The sequence below is a fragment of the Pristiophorus japonicus genome, chromosome 6 (genome assembly GCF_044704955.1).
Source record: "Pristiophorus japonicus isolate sPriJap1 chromosome 6, sPriJap1.hap1, whole genome shotgun sequence".
Classification (NCBI taxonomy): Eukaryota; Metazoa; Chordata; class Chondrichthyes; family Pristiophoridae; genus Pristiophorus; species Pristiophorus japonicus.
This window is the reverse complement of record NC_091982.1, coordinates 14,881,554-14,897,589: the sequence shown is the minus strand read 5'-3', so window position 1 is coordinate 14,897,589 and position 16,036 is coordinate 14,881,554.

Here is a 16,036-nt window from a genome sequence, read left to right as displayed (position 1 = left end):
GGGGTCTGCTCTGTCAACACACGTCCAACGGAGTGGAAACACCACCTGCCCTGGCCCCTAACAACAGCCTAATCAAACATTTGAATAGCTTTTCCATTTCCTTTTTGCTTTTGTGCTCTGTACCCTATTTTATAAAAAAAAACCTTGGATCCCATATGCTTTTATAGAACTTTATCAATTTGACTTCCTACATAAATATTTGTGTAGCTGAATCCCTAAGCCTCTCTGATCCTCTGATCCTCTACTCCTTTTAAAGTTTTGTCATTCAGTATACATGTCCTTTTCCTATTCTTCCTCTCAAAATGTATTACCTTGTATTTTTCTACGTAAAATTTTATCTGATATCTATCACCCCATTCCACTAACCCACCTAACCTGAAGTCGCTTACAATCCTCTTCACTTAACCACATTTCCTTTTTTTGAGCCTTCAGCAAATTTGATACTGTGCCCCCATAGCCAAATCATTTATATATTGAAAAATGCAATATTTCCAACACTAACCCTCGGAGACACCACTGTTTACATCTGCCTCTCCCGCTTGTAATTATTTTCCTGGCCATTGAAGGAAGTGAAATTGCATGATTATTGCACTTTTCCCCTTATGGTACAGCACTGGGCATTGCTACAGCTGGGGTCCATTATTTGTGTAGCTCTAAATTTGAGTCCCCTCTGTGGGAGAGGATATTAGGACGAGAGGGCATTCCTATCAAATATATACGTAAATGGCTAGGTTAACTGCTAGGAAATACTATTTTCCCCGAGGATTATCACCCTCTGGAACAGGTTTCCTGTGGATGTGGTAAGTATGGTTATGCTACAGCTATTTAAGAAGGTACTTGACAATTCCTGAGGGAGGATGACATTGGGTTCGATCAGTGTTTTGTGGATTGGTTAAGTTGACCTAATGGTATGTCATCATATGTCATGGTATGTATGTCCATGTTCTACTGGAGCTTACTTGATTTCCTTATGGGGTAAGGGATGAATTCCCCAGAGTATTTCCTGAAACTGGCTACCTTTTTTTCTTTCTATATTTGACGTTGGGAGTGCACAAGGTTGCATCATCTAGTGGATAGGATGAGTAGTGATGGGCCTGACAGTCTTTTCTCACACAATTTTTTGTATGTTTGTAGAGTCCAAAGGGATTTTACTCACTCCATGCTTTTCGTTCTTTATTTGTGAATTTTTTTGTTTGTTTTTTTCAATTGTGCTTGTAACACATCCGCAATAGAAGTAGCAACAGGCCAAACAGTAACACCTGAATTTGGTGAACCATAACAGATTCTGGCTTTCTTATGACAAAGGCTTATTTATGAAAATGTCCCTGGTCGAAAAGAGTTTAGGAGAGAGGTTAGCCAAGTTTAATTGGGAAGGAAGAAGGAAGCAATCTTAACTGATAAGATAACTTCAAGAGGAACCTCTTTTAGACCTAAAAAATCTAGGCCAGTACTTTCCCTGAGAATGAATACTCAGAACAATGGTCGTCATTGGGTGCGGCACCCAAAAGATGGCAAATGAATACCGTCCTCTTCTGTAGTTACTGCTTTTTAGATATTAATTCACATTGACCTATAATTGTCCATTGTCAGCTGGTTCAATTATTTACGATAAAAATTCTATCACCGGTACATTGACTATTCATAACCCAGATCTGCCAAGGTTTTATTTGTTATTTCTTGGTTGAACCATTTCTTGTCATTGATTTACTTAAGAGTTCTATATTTTCAAACAATGCTTTGTATTTAAGTTATGTTGTTTGTTATTAAGATACACGTTTATCAGGATATGATTTTTACATCAGGGAAGTGTATTTACAATGAGAAATTTAGTTTTATCCAGACTTTCAAGTCAGTGCGATATTTTGTTGGTGAATTTTACTTTTCTGTTTTTGTGAATTGCTCAGCAACAAGGGATATCCACTGCAAACTTGACTCATGACACCCGCCAGAAAGCTCAACATTGAAGCCTAACAGCAGGATAATGAATGCCATATCACCATCAGGTGTGTGATTGAACAGACCATCGGCATGCTGAAGATGCCTGGGCAGATCTGGAGGTGCCTTTCAGTATGCACTAGCTAGAGTCTCCAAAATAATTGTGCAACGTGAGGCTTGGACCTGCAGCAGGAACAAGGCAATGAGCTCAAATCCTCCTTGGGCAGTTCGAAGGTGGAGCAGGAAGAAGCAAAGGAAAAGGGTTTTGCACCTCCAGCTGCTTACATTGCTGCCTGGAAGGGCAGATTCAGCCATCGGGAGACGAGGCAGCATGTGGACTACTGACTGAGAGGTGGACTGTGGGTGAGAAATTATAGCGCTTTAAGTTGAGTTCCCACATCCCCAACATCTTTGCCATCATCTCTCTCATGGCCCAGCCACACTTCACTGCCAGCACTGTGCTGGAGAACAGATGCAGATCAGAGTGGCCCTGTAAGGACAAAGCTAAAGTATCTGTCAACCTATTTCAGGTGGCAAACATGTTGGCATCCAGAGTCTGCACGGTAGTGTTCAAGGCGGCATGGACTGATTTGATTGGAGCACAGGATGGTCCATGGCTACTCTAGCCATGGAAGAAGACATCTCAGTGGCCTCCGACATCACCACCATCATGCTTGTGGTGAACTTCTCCAATCTCTCTGCAATCGTGGTGATTCCATTGTAAAGGTCTGGCAGTGAATCGCACATTCTCTGCTGCTGCACAATGATTCAAGAAACAAAGAAACATAGAAAATAAGTGCAGGAGTAGGCTATTCAGCCCTTCGAGCCTGCACCACTATTCAATAAGATCATGGCTGATCATTCACCTCAGTACCTCTTTCCTGCTTTCTCTCCGTACCCCTTGATCCCTTTAGCCATAAGGGCAATATCTAACTCCCTCTTTGATATATCCAATGAACTGGCATCAACAACTCTCTGCGATAGGGAATTCCACAGGTTAACAACTCTCTGAGTGAAGAGGTTTCTCCTCATCTCAGTCCTAAATGGCTTACCCCTTATATTTAGACTGTGTCCCCTGGTTCTGGACTTCCTCAACATCGGGAACGTTCTTCCTGCACGTAACCTGTCCAGTCCCGTCAGAATTTTATATGTTTCTATGAGATCCCCTCTCATCCTTCTAAACTCAAGTGAATAAAGGCCCAGTCAATCCAGTCTCTCCTCATATGTCATTCCAGCCATCCCGGGAATCAGTCGGGTGAACCTTCGCTGCACTCCCTCAAGATCAAGAACGTCTTTCCTCAGATTAGGAGACCAAAACTGAACACAATACTCTGGGTGAGGCCTCACCAAGGCCCTGTACAACTGCAGTCAGACCTCCCTGCTCCTAGACTCAAAACCCTAGCTATGAAGGCCAACATACCATTTGCCTTCTTCACCGCCAGCTGTACCTGCGTGCCAACTTTCAATGACTGATGTACCTTGACACCCAGGTCCCATTGCACCTCTCCTTTTCCTAATCTGCTGCTATTCAGATAATATTCTGCCTTTGTGTTTTTGCCACCAAAGTGGATAACCTCACATTTATCGACATTATACTACATCTGCCATGCATTTGCCCAATCACCTAACTTGTCCAAGTCACCCTGCAGCCTCTTAGTGTCCTCCTCACAGCTCACACCATCACCCAGTTTAGTGTCATCTGCAAACTTGGAGATATTATACTCAATTCCTTCATCCAAATCATTAATGCATATTGTAAATAGCTTGGGTCCCAGCACTGAGCCCTGCGGCACCCCGCTAGTCACTACCTGCCATTCTGAAAAGGACACATTTATCCCGACTCTCTGCTTCCTGTCTGCCAACCAGTTCTCTATCCACGTCAGTACATTACCCCCAATACCATGTGCTTTAATTTTGCACACAAATCTCTTGTGTGGGACCTTGTCAAAAGCCTTCTGAAAGTCCAAATACATCACATCCACCGGTTCTCCCTTGTCCACTCTACTAGTTACATCCTCAAAAAATTCTAGAAGGTTTGTCAAGCATGATTTCCCTTTCATAAATCCATGTTGACTTGGACCGATCGTCTCACTGCTTTCCAAATGTGCTGTTATTTCATCTTTAATAATTGATTCCAACATTTTCCCCTGATGTCAGGCTAACCAGTCTATAATTACCCATTTTCTCTCTCCCTCCTTTCTTAAAAAGTGGTGTTACATTAGCTACCCTCCAGTCCATAGAAACTGATCCAGAGTCGATAGACTGTTGGAAAATGATCACCAATGCATCCACTATTTCTAGGGCCACTTCCTTAAGTACTCTGGGATGCAGACTATCAGGCCCTGGGGATTTATCGGCCTTCAATTCCATCAATTTCCCTAACACAATTTCCCGCCTAATAAGGATATCCTTCAGTTCCTCCTTCTCACTAGACCCTCAGTCCCCTAGTACTTCCGGAAGGTTATTTGTGTCTTCCTTAGTGAAGACAGAAACCAAGTATTTGTTCAACTGGTCTGCCATTTCCTTGTTCCCCATTATAAATTCACCTGAATCTTACTGCAAGGGACCTATGTTTGTCTTCACCAATCTTTTTCTCTTCACATATCTATAGAAGCTTTTGCAGTCAGTTTTTATGTTCCCGGCAAGCTTCCTCTCATACGCTATCTCCCCCCTCCTAATTAAACTCTTTGTCCTCCTCTGCTGAATTCTAAATCTCTTCCAATCCTCAGGTTTGTTGCTTCTTCTGGCCAATTTATATGCCTCTTCCTTGGATTTAACACGATCCTTAATTTCCCTTGTTAGCCACGGTTGAGCCACCTTCCCCATTTTATTTTTACTCCAGACAGGGATGTACAATTGTTGAAGTTCATCCATGTGATCTTTAAGTGTTTGCCATTGCCTATCCATCGTCAACCCTTTAAGTATCATTCGCCAGTCTATTCTAGCTAATTCACGTCTCATACCATCGAAGTTACCTTTCCTTAAGTTCAGGACCCTAGTCTCTGAATTAACTGTGTCACTCTCCATCTTAATAAAGAATTCTACCATATTATGGTCACTCTTCCCCAAGGGGCCTCACACAACAAGATTGCTAATTAGTCCTTTCTCATTACACATCACCCAGTCTAGGATGGCCAGCCCTCGAGTTGGTTCCTTGACATATTGGTCCAGAACACCATCCCTAGTACACTCCAGGAAATCCTCCTCCACCGTATTGCTACCAGTTTGGTTACCCCAATCTATATGTAGATTAAAGTCGCCCATGATAACTGCTATACCTTTATTGCATGCATCCCTAATTGCTTGTTTGATGCTGTCCCAAACCTCACTACGACTGTTTGGTGGTCTGTACACAACTCCCACTAGCGTTTTCTGCCCTTTGGTATTCCGCAGCTCCACCCATACAGATTCCACATCATCCAAGCTAATATCTTTCCTTACTATTGCGTTAATTTCCTCTTTAACCAGCAACACTACCCCACCTCCTTTTCCTTTCTGTCTATCCTTCCTGAATGTTGAATACCTCTGGATGTTGAGTTCCCAGCCTTGGTCACCCTGAAACCATGTCTCCATGATGCCAATTATATCATATTCATTCATTGCTGCCTGTGCAGTTAATTCGTCCACCTTATTACGAATATTCCTCGCATTGAGGCACAGAGCCTTCAGGCTTGTTGTTTTAACACACTTTGCCCTTTTAAGAATTTTGCTGCAATGTGGCCCTTTTTGATTTTTGCCTTGGGTTTCTCTACCCTCCACTTTTACTTTGTCTTCTTTCTATCTTCTGCTTCTGCCCCCATTCTACTTCCCTCTGTCTCCCAGCATAGGTTCCCATCCTCCTGCCATATTAGTTTTACCCCTCCCCAACAGCACTAGCAAACACTCCCCCTCGGTCCTGCCCAGGTGCAGACGTCTGGTTTGTACTGGTCCCACCTTCCCCAGAACCGGTTCCAAAGTCCTAGGAATTTGAATCCCTCCCTTCTGCACCACTCCTCAAGCCTCGTATTCATCTGAGCTATCCTGAAATTTTTACTCTGACTAGCACGTGGCACTGGTAGCAATCCTGAGATTACTACCTTTGAGGTCCTACTTTTTAATTTAACTCCTAGCTCCCTAAATTCAGCTTGTAGGACCTCATCCCATTTTTTACCTGTATCGTTGGTACCTATATGCACCACGATAACTGGCTAGTCACCCTCCCCCTTCAAAATGTCCTGCAACCGCTCTGAGACATCCTTGACCCTTGTACCAGGGAGGCAACATACCGTCCTGGAGTCTCGATTGCGGCCGCAGAAACGTCTATCTATTCCCCTTACAACAGAATCCCCTACCACTATAGCTCTCTTACTCTTTTTCCTGCCCTCCTGTGCAGCAGAGCTACCCACGGTGCCATGGACTTGGCTGCTGCTGCCCTGCCCTGAGGAGTCATCCCCCAACAGTACCCAAAGCAGTGTATCTGTTTTGGAGGGGGATGACCGCAGGGGAACTCTGCACTACTTTCCTTCCACTGCTCTTCCTGTTGGTCATCCATTCCCTATCTGTCTGTGTTACCTTTACCTGCGGTAAGACCAACTCACTACACGTGCTATTCACGGCATCCTCAGCATCGCGCATGCTCCAGAGTGAATCCACCTGCAGCTCCAGTGCCGCAATGCAGTCTGTCAGGAGCTGCAGCAGGGTACACTTCCTGCACATGTAGTCGTCAGGTCACTGGAAGCGTCCCTGAGTTCCCACATAGCACAGGAGGAGCATGACACATGTCCGAGCTCTCCTGCCATGACTTAACCCTTAGATTAACTTAATTTGGCAATAACAATGATAAAGGTTACCTGCTGATAGGGAAAAGAAAAAGAAAAATTACTCACCAATCACCAGCCAATCACTTACCCCTTTGGCTGTGACGTCACTTTTTGATTTCTTTCTACTTCTTTGTTTACCTTCTGCCCCTGCAGCTGCACCAGTTGGCCTCCTCGAATTCCTCTCCGAACTCCTGACTTATGGGCCTTTTATAAGCCTCCGACTCCCCGGAGTCCCGCCTCCTCAAATTCCTCTCTGAACTCCTGACTCGCGGGCCTTTTATAAGCCTCAGACTCCCCGGAGTCCCGCCTCCTCAAACTCTTCTCCGCACTCCTGCCTCGCGGGCCTTTTATAGGCCTCCGACTCCCCGGCCTCCCGCCTCCTCGAATTCCTCTCCGAACTCCTGACTCGCAGGCCTTTTATTGGCCTCCTACTCCTCGGCCTCCCGCCTCCTCGAACTCCTCTCCGAACTCCTGACTCGTGGGCCTTTTATAGGCCTGCGACCCCGGACTCCTGCCTCTCCTCTCCTCGTCTCCTCATCGACGGCCCCTGGCATACAGCATCTGTGTCCAGCTGAGCAGAGCTTGGAGAGGGCTCTGCCCTCCGCTGCGAACTCTCCACTGCTGTCCTTGTCCCCACCATCCACCCTTACTCACCTGTGAGGTGTGCGTCACCAGATGAAAACCGAACTATTTGTCTTACTGATCCCACTTAAAAGCATCTGAGCTGGTGCATGGTCTGCATGCTTCCTGTGACGGTGCACCCTCCAGAACGACTCAGCTCCTCTGAGCACTCGTCGCCCACTACATCCACCAACTCCTGCTGCACGCATGAAGACTCTCTGGGAGATAAAAGACATGAATTAATCCTGGCAAGGTAAGAATGTTGCAAATTATTATGATGAAGATGATCATATTTCAATTGCTGTTGGAACAAAGTCAACATGACAGTGCCGTATGACGTGTGTAACTTTGATTTAATTGTGGCAACAGGTAGCTGGGAGCTCCCTATCTCCGACACCTAAGGATGCCAAAACTCCACTTATTGCCAGCATCTCATCCTCGGCGGAGGGCCCCCCTCTGGTTCTCTCCCTCTCCCTGGGTGTTCTGTGCCACCTTCTCCTGCAAAGAGGGAAGAAGAGACCCATGAGTGAGTGTAATGGCATGTGTTCATTTGATGGATGATGTGCATTTAGTGAGGGTGACTATGAGGGAGAGGCATGACACAGTATAATGATAAGGGTGAGTGGGAGAGTCGGATGGCTAGATGGGGATGTGAGGTAGTGCATATACAGAAAAGGATGGGTGCACCTGCAAGGTAAGTGGGTGTGAGGAGTGATGTGAATGGAGTAGGCTTGAGAAGGCAGAGTGAGTTGGTAGGGTGATGCGCACGACAGCATGTCGGTGAATGTGTCATTGTACCCATCTTTCTTTACCTGCTTAGGTCATTAAACTTTCTGCATTGAATCCTGAGCATGGCACCACACTCCTGCTGCTGATCCTCTCCGCAGCTCCAACCTGCAGACTTTGTCTCAGCAGCAGGCTCCTTCCTCACATTGCGAGGGAAGAGTATCTCTGTTCTACTCCTCACAACCCCCAGCAGGACATCCAGGGAGGCATCTCTGAAATGGAGCCGCAGCCTTGCCCTTCTGGATTCCATTCTGACACTTCCAGTTGTCTGACAGCCAACTCCAACTCCTTCAACTTGCACACTTGGATTGTCTCTTTAAATACGGGCATTGAGATCGCATTATGCAGGTGCACATCATGCCAGCTGCCGCTGGTTGGACGAGAAATCTGGGAATAAAATTACAATAAAGTGTCTGAGTTCAAAAACCACTGACAGAGGCGCTGCACTTAATTCTGGGTTTCCTACGTGCTACAGGTTCCCCCTCCCCCCACACCGCCCCCCCTGCTCCCAGCACTTCGCAAACTTAAAGTCAAGACCCAAAAGTCTTTTTGTTTTGTTTGAAAATTTGCAATTCAAATAATTTTTTGTTTTATTTTGTATGCATGCATCATGTATGCTATATCATGACATAACACTTTGGGGGCAGTATCATTTGAGAGGCGGGAAACTTAGCGCCAAGCACTAAAGTCTCCCTCCTCTCAAAAAATTCAAATGAGTGCTCCCGGAAGGGAGTGGAGCGCTAATTATGGGAAGGGCCCAAAGAGCAGGCTCTGCAAAATTGGAAAGGACCTGCCTGGACCTCCGAGGGAGCGGGTGTGCCATTTAAGCAGAATGCTGGGTTGAGCGATTGTGGCCAGCACCCCGCGAACAAAACAGAGCAGCACCGCGAAAACCTTACCTCGGCCACCTCGCCTTTAATTATCACCCTGGTCGTGGCCGGCCACCTGATCCACACCTCCTGCAGCTGCCGATGTTTTAGCCTGCTTCTGCTGCAGGAGGCAAAACTCAATTCCGGGGCCGGGGTGTTGACGTCACGATCTCCAGGCGTAGTACCCCTGGGTGCAAAGCCGTAGCACCGCCACTAAGCCCCCGCCAAATATGACGGAATCGGTATCAGCGCCACGCCCGGGTGGTAATGCATTTGCACCCCAATAGCGTCAGCTGAGGGCACTAATGGGAGGTGCAACTGCATTGAACTTCGCCCCCTTTGTTCTTCAAAGATTTGAAAAATGTTTCATAAATTCAATTAATGGTCAGCAGTACTGTACAGCACTGTACAGCAAAATTCTAAAAGGACAAAGGGTGTTAAAAGAACAAGCCTGAAGGCTTTGTGTCTTAATGCAAGGAGTATCCGCAATAAAGTGGATGAATTAACTGTGCAAATAGATGTTAACAAATATGATGTGATTGGGATTACGGAGACGTGGCTCCAGGATGATCAGGGCTGGGAACTCAACATCCAGGGGTATTCAACATTCAGGAAAGATAGAATAAAAGGAAAAGGAGGAAGGGGTAGCATTGCTGGTTAAGGAGCAAATTAAGGCAATAGTTCGGAAGGACATTAGCTTGGATGATGTGGAATCTATATGGGTAGAGCTGCAGAATACCAAAGGACAAAAAACATTAGTGGGAGTTGTGTACAGACCTCCAAACAGTAGTAGTGATGTTGGGGAGGGCATCAAACATGAAATTAGGGGTGCGTGCAATAAAGGTGCAGCAGTTATAATGGGTGACTTTAATATGCACATAGATTGGGTTAACCAAACTGGAAGCAATACGGTAAGAGGAGGATTTCCTGGAGTACATAAGGGATGGTTTTTTAGACCAATATGTCGAGGAACCAACTAGGGGGGAGGCCATCTTAGACTGGGTGTTGTGTAATGAGAGAGGATTAATTAGCAATCTCGTTGGGCGAGGCCCCTTGGGGAAGAGTGACCATAATATGGTGGAATTCTGCATTAGGATGGAGAATGAAACAGTTAATTCAGAGACCATGGTCCAGAACTTAAAGAAGGGTAACTTTGAAGGTATGAGGCGGGAATTGGCTAGGATAGATTGGCGAATGATACTGAAGGGGTTGACTGTGGATGGGCAATGGCAGACATTTAGAGACCGCATGGATGAACTACAACAATTGTACATTCCTGTCTGTCGTAAAAATAAAAAAGGGAAGGTGGCTCAACCGTGGCTATCAAGAGAAATCAGGGATAGCATTAAAGCCAAGGAAGTGGCATACAAATTGGCCAGAAATAGCAGAGAACCCGGGGACTGGGAGAAATTTAGAACTCAGCAGAGGAGGACAAAGGGTTTGATTAGGGCAGGGAAAATGGAGTACGAGAAGAAGCTTGCAGGGAACATTAAGACGGATTGCAAAAGTTTCTATAGATATGTAAAGAGAAAAAGGTTAGTAAAGACAAACGTAGGTCCCCTGCAGTCAGAATCAGGGGAAGTCATAACGGGGAACAAAGAAATGGCGGACCAATTGAACAAGTACTTTGGTTCGGTATTCACTGAGGAGGACACAAACAACCTTCCGGATATAAAAGGGGTCGGAGGGTCTAGTAAGGAGGAGGAACTGAGGGAAATCCTTATTAGTCGGGAAATTGTGTTGGGGAAATTGATGGGATTGAAGGCTGATAAATCCCCAGGGCCTGATGGACTGCATCCCAGAGTACTTAAGGAGGTGGCCTTGGAAATAGTGGATGCATTGACAGTCATTTTTCAACATTCCATTGACTCTGGATCAGTTCCTATGGAGTGGAGGGTAGCCAATGTAACCCCACTTTTTAAAAAAGGAGGGAGAGAGAAAACAGGGAATTACAGACCGGTCAGCCTGACATCGGTAGTGGGTAAAATGATGGAATCAATTATTAAGGATGTCATCGCAGTGCATTTGGAAAGAGGTAATATGATAGGTCCAAGTCAGCATGGATTTGTGAAAGGGAAATCATGCTTGACAAATCTTCTGGAATTTTTTGAGGATGTTTCCAGTAGAGTGGACAAGGGAGAACCAGTTGATGTGGTATATTTGGACTTTCAGAAGGCTTTCGACAAGGTCCCACACAAGAGATGTGCAAAGTTAAAGCACATGGGATTTGGGGTAGTGTGCTGACATGGATTGAGAACTGGTTGTCAGACAGGAAGCAAAGAGTAGGAGTAAATGGGGACTTTTCAGAATGGCAGGCAGTGACTAGTGGGGTACCGCAAGGTTCTGTGCTGGGGCCCCAGCTGTTTACACTGTACATTAATGATTTAGACGAGGGGATTAAATGTAGTATCTCCAAATTTGCGGATGACACTAAGTTGGGTGGCAGTGTGAGCTGCAAGGAGGATTCTATGAGGCTGCAGAGCGACTTGGATAGGTTAGGTGAGTGGGCAAATGCATGGCAGATGAAGTATAATGTGGATAAATGTGAGGTTATCCACTTTGGTGGTAAAAACAGAGAGACAGACTATTATCTGAATGGTGACAGATTAGGAAAAGGGCAGGTGCAAAGAGACCTGGGTGTCATGGTACATCAGTCATTGAAGGTTGGCATGCAGGTACAGCAGGCGGTTAAGAAAGCAAATGGCATGTTGGCCTTCATTGCGAGGGGATTTGAGTACAAGGGCAGGGAGGTGTTGCTACAATTGTACAGGGCCTTGGTGAGGCCACACCTGGAGTATTGTGTACAGTTTTGGTCTCCTAACCTGAGGAAGGACATTCTTGCTATTGAGGGAGTGCAGCGAAGGTTCACCAGACTGATTCCCCGGGATGGCGGGACTGACCTATCAAGAAAGACTGGATCAACTGGGCTTGTATTCACTGGAGTTCAGAAGAATGAGAGGGGACCTCATAGAAACGTTTAAAATTCTGACGGGGTTAGACAGGTTAGATGCAGGAAGAATGTTCCCAATATTGGGGAAGTCCAGAACCAGGGGACACAGTCTAAGGATAAGGGGGAAGCCATTTAGGACCGAGATGAGGAGGAATTTCTTCACCCAGAGAGTGGTGAACCTGTGGAATTCTCTACCACAGAAAGTTGTTGAGGCCAATTCACTAAATATATTCAAAAAGGAGTTAGATGAAGTCCTTACTACTAGGGGAATCAAGGGGTATGGTGAGAAAGCAGGAATGGGGTACTGAAGTTGCATGTTCAGCCATGAACTCATTGAATGGCGGTGCAGGCTAGAAGGGCCGAATGGCCTACTCCTGCATCTATTTTCTATGTTTCTATGTTTCTATGTAAGATTCCATCGTGTTGTGTCACATAAAATGTCAAGTGCAGGAATGATAAAATCCACTCAGGCACTCCACTTGCTCCAATGTAACAGTCCAGTCTCAAGATTTAATCAGCCCATTTTATGTCCTTTTCCCTGATCCATATTGCACAACATTTGCTGAATTAGGAATTGATCCAATTTCATTTAAGCCATTATTCACGTGAATTTGACGGCTCACAATAAATGAGTTATTTTTGTCTTCATTTAAGCTCGTGGCTTCTTCAGTTTATAATCACATGCTCTGTTTTTGTTATTCTTCTTGTCCACCAAAATAATTGTCTGCATCCATCTTGTCAATCCTCATTTTTTTCAATTATTTGGGTTCTATCTTTTTAGTGCTGTTGCTTTGCCAAGATGAAAGTAAGGCTCTGTCATCATCAGTCAACAGAAGCAATAATAGTTCAGAAGCTGAAAATTTTAGTAAATCCATTGTTTTATCAACAATGCTTAAAATAACACAAAAATCAGCTGATGTCAGCTGAAGTGCACTGAAATATCTTCTGACACATTCCCTGGCAACCAATGGGGAGGGAGGATCTATATACTTGCCAACATGTTGCAAGGTTCTGAATAGTTTAGAGACCTAATAGCCCCTAAATGTAATGTTTATTTCATTGTAATATGCTTTCTTTCCATAATAAAATCATTCTAAAAAAAATTGCACTGCTCATCACTAACTAGTTTCTGGATGGGGTCCTTCAACAGGAGCTAGGCCGTTCATTTACATATATGTCTGCCTAAAAAAGCACGAATTTAGCAATGGGACTTGCATTTCTATAGCGCCTTTCATGACCACCGGACGTCCCAAAGCACTTTACAGCCAATGAAGTACTTTTTTGAAGTATAGCCACTGTTGTACTGTAGTTACTGTAAGTAATATATTGCTAAATTGGTAGGCTTTGTGCCCGTTTTACACCTGAAAAATGGGACAACGTGCACATATACCAATTTCTACCACGAAAGGTCTTGTTAGATAACAATGATGGGCAAATTGTAGGTTATAGTTGTCTCTGGGTCTCTGATATATAAATCATCATCATCATCGGCAGTCCCTTGGAATTCAGGAAGATTTGCTTCCACTCTTAACATGAGTTCTTAGGTGGCTGTACAGTCCAATACGAGAACCACAGTCTCTGTCACAGGTGGGACAGATGGCCGTTGAGGGAAGGGGTGGGTGGGACAGGTTTGCCGCACACTCTTTCCGCTGCCTGCGCTTGACTTCTGCACACTCTCGGCGACGAGACTCGAGGAGCTCAGCGCCCTCCCGGATGCACTTCCTCCACTTAGGGCAGTCTTTGGCCAGGGACTCCCAGGTGTCAGTGGGGATGTTGCACTTTATCAGGGAGGCTTTGAGGGTGCCCTTGTAATGTTTCCGCTGCCCACCTTGGGCTCGTTTACCGTGAAGGGGTTCCGAGTAGAGCGCTTGCTTTGGGAGTCTCGTGTCTGGCATGCGAACTATGTGGCCTGCCCAGCGGAGCTGGTATATAAACGGAACTGTAACAGATGTGTATTCCCCATTCAGCCCATGGTTGCTTTAATATGAAACATCTATATTCTTAAGATTTATTTTCTGTGGCCCAACTTCCTAATACATCTCAACAGATTTGCCCTTAAGAGAGTAAGCTTTGGAAGCTTTTGGTGTTGGTGGCATTCTGTTGGTACAGTAAGTTAGGTTTACCATTGTGTAATTAAACAAATTCAAAATACATCAACGTTGATGCTACATTGGAACCAAACGATTTCTTGCCCGGGAGTGGGGGGGGGGGGGTGGGGGGGGGAAGAGGCGCTACCGGTTTGAGTGAGGGTATAGCGGAGACGCAAAACGAGTAGTGCCCCGGGCCGCTGTGCCTCTGGCGATGACATCATCGGCATGCACAGCACCCTGTTTTTGTCCAGTGTGGCCTGTTTTCGCCCCGCGGCGGAAATTACGCAGCGCCCTGGGAGGCCGCTGCGGGGGGGGGTATGTCAGCTCCAGCCTTGCGGGTTGCGAACCGGGCAGCTCTCCACTCGCGGGGCGAAATTTAAAGGGGAGGTGCGCGGCGCCATTTTGTCCTGTCACCCGACTCACCGGTCCGGCCTCCATTATTTTTTTTTTCGCGGGGTCAGTGCCGCGATGGTGCAGCCGGCACTCAGCTTCTGTGCCGGGCTGCGGCCATGGCAGCCCGCTTCCCCAGTGCCCTAGCGCAGGGCCCTCACCCCACTGCAGAGTTCGCAGCAGGCCCTCCCTTTTAACGGAGAGGGAGGGCCCTGTGCTCGAGTCAGAGCTAAGTGGAGAGGCCGCGCACGCAGTAACATTCGAATACTTACTGCCCTAGTACCGCCCCCGAGAGGAAGTGGAGCGCCCGACATTGTGCTCCATTTCCTCTCGGGGGCGGTAACCCCAATTTCACAGTCGAGGCGGGACTTCTGCGCCGGGTGCATAAGGGGAGGATTCAGAAAAAAAGGGACGCTTATGTCATATACCAATGGCTAAATACTATAGAATCTCTAGAGGAATATAGAAAGTTAAGAGGCAAAATTAAAAAGGATATTAGGAATGCTAAGAGAGAGCAAGAGAAATTCTTGGCCAGTAAAATTAAGGAAAATCCTAAGGTGTTCTATAAATATATTAAGAATAAGAGGGTAACTAAAGAAAGGGTAGGGCCTATTAGCGACCATGAGGGTAATCTTTGTGAGGAGGCGGAAGATGCTGATAGGGTTCTTGACCAATACTTTGTATCTGTTATCACAAAGGAAAGGGGCAATGCAGATACTGCTTTCGAGGATGAGTGTGATATTCTGGATGAAATAAATATAGTGAGAGAGGATGTATTAAAGGATTTAGCAGCTTTGAAAGTAGATAAGTCTCCAGGCCTGGATGAAATGCATCCCAGGCTGTTGAGCGAAGTAAAAGAGGAAATAGCGGAGGCCTTGACCATCATTTTCCAGTCCTCTTTGGATCTGGGCATGGTGCCGGAGGATTGAAGGATTGCTAATGTCGTAACCTTGTTTAAGAAAGGAGGAAGGGATAGGCTGAGTAATTACAGGCCTGTCAGCCTAACCTCAGTGGTGGGAAAATTATTGGAAAAAATCCTGAAAGACAGGATAAATCTGCATTTGGAAAGGCAAGGATTAATTAGGGACAGTCAGCATGGATTTGTTCAGGGAAGATTGTGTTTGACTAACCTGATTGAATTTTTTGAGGAGGTAACCAATGAGAGTAGTGCATATGATGTAGTATATATGGACTTTAGCAAGGTTTTTTAAAAGGTACCCCATGGTAGACTGGTCATGAAGGTTAAAGCCCATGAGATACAGGGCAAAGTGGCAAGTTGGATCCAAAACTGGCTTGGAGATAGGAAGCAAAGGGTAATGATTGATGGATGTTTTTGTGACTGGAAGGATGTTTCCAGTGGGGTTCCACAGGGCTCAGTACTGGGTCCCTTGCTTTTTGTGGTATATATAAATGATTTAGATTTGAATATAGGGAATATGATTAAGAAGTTTGCAAATGACACTAAAATTGTCTGTGTGGTTGATAATGAAGAGGAAAGTCATGCGCTGCAGGAGGATATCAATTTACCGGTCACGTGGGCAGAGCAGTGGCAAATGGAATTTAATTCAGAAAGGTGTGAGGTGATGCACTTTGGGA